This window comes from Zonotrichia leucophrys, chromosome 7 (genome assembly GCF_028769735.1).
Source record: "Zonotrichia leucophrys gambelii isolate GWCS_2022_RI chromosome 7, RI_Zleu_2.0, whole genome shotgun sequence".
NCBI lineage: Eukaryota > Metazoa > Chordata > Aves > Passeriformes > Passerellidae > Zonotrichia > Zonotrichia leucophrys.
The window spans coordinates 13,143,331-13,150,685 of NC_088177.1; positions in this window are offsets into that span (position 1 = coordinate 13,143,331).

A 7,355-nucleotide genomic window follows, 5' to 3' on the forward strand; every position below is an offset into this window, starting at 1 on the left:
CTCTGTGTGTGTGTATTTATATAACACAGAGCAAACAACAGCACAGTAACAGAAGTTTCCCACCTGCCAAGCATCTTTTCAGAAGAAATTCACTGAGAGAGAGACCTACCCCAAAGCAGTTTAAAATTCTGCCTTTAAATTTAGCTTTGGCATATAACAAGGGGGCACTCAGCTCTGAACCTTGATGCCTTGCATGGGGAAAATGAGGTTGCATCAATTTACTCGCTTTCAGCCTTATCACCGCATATGCGAGAAAGGGCTCAAGAACATTTTCTCAGCATTTTTCTAGTGCCCCTTTTTGTGGTGCTATTAAAGAAAGATGATCAAAATTGCCCTCTCTGTTTCTTTGCCCTGAGTGGAAGCTCATGGGATGTGTTTGACAGGGCAATGCCTAATTTTTTTTTTTTTTTTTTGCATATATAGACTTCAATTTTCAGGTAGGGACTAATGATTCACTGGATCATTAGATATTAACTCCATATATACATCTATATTGGTTTTTTTCTCTGCTGTCACTAAGAGCCAAAAAAAATCATTATATTTCACCTCTAAGTGTAATTGTTCTTTTCTGAAGCCTTACAGTATTTTATTTCATATTCTGTGGGTTTAATTTTCTCAAACTTTTGTCTCCTGAAATCAGTGAGAATCTTAAAATTGAAATCTCCAGCTATGAAATGACAGGACTAAAATAGGCTGGTGAGTTTGACAGAGTGTTAAATGAATTGTGGGTACATTTTATTGTTTTAATAATACCATTAAAACCTGGGTTTTGAGAGCTTCACTCTTGTGTGGGGAGGGTCTTGCTCTTGTAGGAGAATCTCTGGAATCCAGGCACCTCCTCTCTTATTTGCTGAAGGATGTCTTCAGTAGGAATATTCAAAATCTGAAAATTTAAACCTTCCAAATCCCGTGTGGAGGACCTGACCTTGCGGAGCACCGAATGGTTTGTTCCAGCACTTGCTGTCACACTGGTTTGGGCTGCCACTCCTGTCCCCATGCCTGTGGTGAGCACTGCAGAGACTCTGGGAGGAGGCACTGCCTGCAGGGCTGGAAATGTGGGACTGATGGAGATTGGTGGGACTGATGGAGATGGGGCTCTTCCTTTTACAGACATGGGAATGATTGGGCTGAAAGGTCAAGGCGCTGGAGCCAGGGGGATGCCTCAGGTTTTAGCTTTTATATTGTTCAGGTTCTGTGCTGCTTTAGTGTGTGGGTCTGAGCTTCATATTAGGGCATGGTGAGCTCTCTGCACAGAGTAGGGAGACAAAACAATTCCTTCTCTAGCTGGGGACCAAGGACAAATGATCCAAATCTCAGGCCCGAGAGCACAAACAATGGGGACTGAAGAGAGAAAAACAAGGAGGATGGGACTTCATAACCTAAAGCTGTATTTGGAAAATTAACTCCAATATGCAAATGGACCAGAACTTATAGAAGTGAGAGACCCAGTGACCAGTTGTCCCTTTTGTGACCATTTTGGTTCATCTCAGGTGCAGCCCTGGCTGGGCTCTTGTGCTGCCCAAGGTGCATCCACTGAAGCCTTTTAATAAATCCCTGCTTTATTCTTTAACTCTGCCCAGCCTCTGTTCTAGGTCAGCCTTCACAAGAATTACAGGGTGGATCTAGAGTGGCACGTGTGGATCAGAGTCTGGTTTAGCACTGCACCAAAAAACATTCTTCCCTTCTTGCTGATGTCACTATGGAACAAGCAAATTAATTTTATTTGAAGAGAGCTTGGTGTTGAGCATCTTCTGCTATAAAGCTGTGGCCAAGGCTGTGTCAGTGCACTTTTTCCTTTGGGACACACAGAGCTGGAGGGGCCTGCTCCCCTACTTTGTGCTCCCCCTGATTTTGCAAACAGGAGCCCAAGTGTGTTGAGAGGGGTGGAAATGATGTTTTACCTTGTCACCTTCAAATGAGACAGCACCAAGAGCTGTACACAAGTGTTGTCACTCCAGTGCAGCCGGGTTTGTGCCATAACAGCAAAAAGGGGAATAGAAATAGCCAAGATGAGAATAGAAATAGCAAAGAAGGGGCTGGTGAGTTATGGGGTGGCAGCAGGTATTACATACATGAAAGTTAAATCCCAGTCTCCTGTAGAAGCAATAGAGATCTCTCAGTAAAAGACAACAAGGAAATATTGTATTACACAGAGGAGACGGTGAAATCCTCCTGCATCTGAAGTGTCAACTGCACACTGCAGCTTCTCCCAGTGAGGGGAAGAGAAACTTGGTTTTTCCCTCCCAACAGAGGTCCTGTCAGATTGAGATTTAAATGCTTAGCTACTCAACAAAAACCAGACTTATCCTAATACATGTATGAAAAATCTATTTTTTATTTAAAAAAACCTCCCAACTTAGGTAGGAATGATTTGGTTGATTGTGATTTTGGTGATAAATAGAAGCAATACACCAAAATCTCTAATTTTTTTTCCTTTTTTTCCTCCTCAGGTTTTAATAATATGTATAAATTACTATATAAATATTTTTTCTTCTGAATTACTATGTAAATATTTTTTCTTCTAAATTACTATATAAATATTTTTTCTTCCCAAAGATAAGGAGTGTAAGCTTAAAATTAGCACCTTGGTGGAAGGAGTATGGCCTGTAGAAAATCCAAGTGTGCATCTCTGCCACCAAAGTCTTTGCAGGGCTTGGCACACTGTCCCAGGTATTGATCCAAATGTGTTTGCCTGGAATGTTAAAAGTGGTGGCTGCAGGTGAGATTTCCCATGGTCTCTGCTCAGGCAGTGTGGTTTCAAACACAGAGCTCTGCAGAAGGGTCTCAGGATGAGAAAGAACTTTCTGAGAGGTAAAAAAGGCACCAGAGGTTGGGGTAACCTGACCAGCTGAGTGCCTGCTCACACATTTTTCCCCCTGGCATTTTTTGGTCACGTAGATTAAGCTTTGCTTCTGCCCACTAAAGTATGAGTGGAACAAAGGGTGTCATCCAATGGTCACTCCAAAAAATTCTGATTAAAGATTTAGGTGCTATTGAAAGTGGTCATATTAGATTGATTTTGGACTGCAGGTCCTAGGTAATTGGGAAGAGATAAAGAGTCAGATCCAGCTAAAACATTCTTTCTAAAAATAAATTTTAAAGATTGCAAAATGAAAAAGTTGGCTTGGGAGTGATAATTAGGATATTTGTGGTGATGAAATTAAGTTTTTTTACAATATTGGGCTTAGTAATATAAGCTGTGTGTGTATCCTTTAGTCTCCTTATCTCTGTATCCTTATCTCTGTATTGTTAGACTCCTTTAGCCATCACTTCAGTGATGCCATTTAGGTTTATATTTTCTTTCATGAGATTTTGGCAGTTTAAGCTTTTTTTTTCCTTCTGCATTTCCTTCTACAAAACCCTAAAACAGAGCAACAGGGTATCTCAAGTTGATTCACAAAATTGATGCAAGCTGCAATGGATGCAACTTAAAAAAACAAGCAGTTGTTTTGTTCTTATTTTATGATGAAAATAAAAACCCTCTGGTTTTTGTATTAGAAAAATCAAGAAAATGTCTCAGTATTGCTAGTGATGAAATACAAAATTCAGTATTTTGTTTTAAAATGGGAAACCTACATTTGGCCCAAATGAGAAGCTGGGTAATGGGTTAATTAATAATTGATGTTAATTACAACTTGTAACCCCTTGCCTACCAGACAGTTTTATTGGGGACAAATGAAGTGGGGCTGACCTAATTAGTGTCTCATGTTGTCCCTTGTCACATAATGGGGTTGATCAGCTCATTCCTTAATTGCTTGTCCTGCTGGTGCTGCAGGGAGAATCCTTCTATTCATGGAAATGCAGAGTACATTTATAAAAATAGAATCTTCACTTATTGAGTTCTAAAACATTTCAGTGTTCAAGAGAATAGAAAAACCTATAATTCAAAATGTGGTTTGTGTTCTGTTACCTTGTTTCTGCCTTCACCAGTTTGCAAATACTGAGTTGGGCTGGTTTGCTGGAGGGGCCTTAGTTCCAGTGCTTCATAGTTATTTCATTGAGGACTTTCTTTTAATATATTCTTGTACTAACAAATTAAATCTTTAGGTTATTTTGTCCATTAGCACTCTTTTAAAGGATCCCTTGGATACTGCTTATGTATTTCTTTATTTTTGCTTTGCACTTGTAGTGTGGAACAGACTGACAACTGTCTCAGATAATACTTTTTATTATTATTAAATGCTTTATTATTAATGTGTAATTTCTTAGGGTATCCTCATTTAGCCAATTATTCAGGGATATGCTGCTTTGAGATGACAGGTTTAAATAATATGGACTTTAGTGTAGGCTTCATAGAAAGCCTGGAGCTTACTTTAGGCATCAATGTCTTGGTGAATAGAAAAAACCACCAGTGAATATTAGAATATAATCTTTTGATAAGAAAATAGATATAAAGGTTTTAAATTTTTTTGGTGCATATTGTGCTACCTGTACTGGTATTACAAAACCTGCGTGTGCTTGCATGCACTCATGTGCAGAATTAACCTGTCCTTTCGTGGTTTTCAGATGTGAAAACTTGTTTGCAAATATGCAAAGTAATGCATGTGAAGCAGAGATTTTATCACAGGTGTGACGGTGATCACAGGGATGTGAGGGGATGAGGGAAGAGACGAGATCTGACTCCATGTTTCAGAAGGCTGATTTATTATTTTATGATATATATTATATTAAAACTGTACTAAAAGAATAGAAGAAAGGATTTCATCAGAAGGCTGGCTAAGAATAGAAAAGCAAAGAATGATAACAAAGGTTTGTGGCTCAGACTCTCTGTCTGAGCCAGCTCACTGTGATTGGCCATTAATTAGAAACACCCACATGAGACCAATCACAGATCCAGCTGTTGCATTCCACAGCAGCAGATAACCATTGTTTACATTTATTTCCTGAGGCCTCTCAGCTTCTCAGGAGGAAAAATCCTAAGGAAAGGATTTTCCATAAAAGATGTCTGTGACACACAGTCTTGAGTGAAAATCAGCATAAAAGTGGTTTGTGTTGAAACTCAAGTGTGTTTCATTTTTTTTCATGTCTGCAATCTGAGTACAAGGTTGTTACACCTAAAGGGCACGGAACAGGGTCTGTTCTCAAGCTAATTACTTTTAAAATGCATCCAACAATGTTTTAAGTTGACCAGGTCAGACTGTAGAAACAAACTCTGTCCCATCTTTAGCTCTTTATGATCCATTAGTTCCAGCATTTGGGATCAGAATGGAAATCCTCACCAGGGTTATTTTCTGCAGTGTTTTCTCTCCTGGTGCTGACTCTGCCATTCTCCCCCAAGGGCTGCAGGCTGGCACGGGTGGCAAACACATAATTCCCATTCCATGTGCAGAGCCAGGAGCCAGGAAACAGCCTGACTACATGCCTGGATCTCCACCAGTGGTGCAGCCCACTGATGCAGGTCCTGGGAGGGAAAACTGTTGCTGTGCCTTCATCAGCTGGAAACACTGTGAGCTTCAGGAATCAATACTTATAAAAAGAAACCGAGTATTCATCAGGTTTACAGCACACAGCTGTTCATTAGTGTGTGTGTGACAGCTTAAGTGGCTCCTGTCAACAGTTGCCCACTTTTCTAAGTGGCAGTCCTCAACTGGGGTGTTGAAACAAAATGATCTCTAAACAAATCCTGTGCATTTCTTAAAATAGAAAGTGAAATTGGAATCTCTGGAATGTATTTTGTGAGGTGGGAAACAATTCAAATAGTTTGTTCTCTATAACAGATCAGTACAGAATAAAAAAAAAATTAAGATTTTTAGAACTTATTTTTGGAAGACCAACTTGAGCTTGTGCTTACCAGCAAAGTTCTGGCCCTACATGAATCCTATGGCTATACCAACAGTGTTTGACAAAAATAGTCATGATATATTGTTGGTTTGGGGTCATGTATAAATTATGAATGGGATGGGATTGTTAGGAATGTGTTTTGAGTTGTTTTATTTTTTAGCATTAGTTTTATTACATGGTTATGATAATGGGAAGATGTTATTAACTTACATTTTTAGGTAGCAGATTAAGAATTTGATGTTACAACTTACTTTATAAGTTTTTTGACTACGCAAAAGCATGTTGACAGTAGTTTTATTTAACTACTATAAGAACATGTATTTCTGGGTATAATAATGTTTGCTTTATTTTGAATGCAATATCTGCTTGTAAACCTTAAAACACCATGCATGGAGCTCCATTATTAAGCTTAGAACTTCCTCATATCTCACTAGCTAAACTTTTCTGCAGTTTAGGGAGTTATTCTAGACAAGCTTTAATACACAGACCATTGTTCTATCTGTCCTACTTTTCTACATTTTACATAATTTTTCTGCTGACCTATCTCATGGCTGCTGCTTAGCTCTAACCCCAGTTTTGCTGTCTCTGAGGCCTGCCTTTTGCAGCTTTCCCAAAACCCTCTAATTTTATAGATTGCTACAATGATAAAAAGGGAGTAACATTAGAAAAAGTAATATGTGTCAAATGTAAAATGAAGGAGAAGGGAAAAAAAAGAGTTTAATTTCCAACAGTTCCAGCAATATTTATTTCCTGAAATACTCTTTGCTCAAACACAGTGTTTTTTAAACAGAGCAAAAAATTCATCCCCCACTGAAAGTAATAATGGGTAAATCACTGACTCCTGTGGGGTTTGACCCCTGCAGTTCTCAGACACTGATTTCTATGGGGAAATCACATCTGCAAACTCTCAAAGTGAAAATTCACCGTGTTTTTTCCTGCATGGCTTTGTGAATAACTATTGAGATCCAGGATTGATTTGAGATTGCAAAGCGTTTGCTAAAACAGCGCGTGGGGGGAAGTGAATGGAAAAAAGTTTGGTAACTTTGGTAAAAGTTGAAGCATCATAAAGAATTCCTTGAACAAAGATTTACCCATCTACTTTAATGCAAACCTGTTTGCTGTGTGCAGGTGAAATCAGCCTCAAAGCCATTCAAGTTCTCTCACACTTAGCATTCTCTCACTCGACAGTACAACTTCAAGTTGTTTGTAACTAATTCCAGAGCTGAGAAACACTTTGCTTACATGGAGAGAGAGCATGCATAAATAGTGTGTATGTCTTTTTTTGAAGAAGATAGAGCAATTAAAATCATTATAATTTATGCACATAATTACGTGCATAATAAGTGTATAAATTATGTGTAGACAGGGGAGGAAAATTCCTTTAATGGGGAAGTAGGGCTGAGAAAACTGAGAGGTGAGCTACTGATGTGAGAGATGACTGCAAATTTCCATTTCATGCTTTCCCTTTTCATATTCCTTGTTGCTATTTTATGAGCCTGCTTCTGTGGAGAAGTTAGTCCTGACCCAGACCTCTTTAGAGAAAAAGCCTGAAAATTAGAGTGGAAGTGTGATGA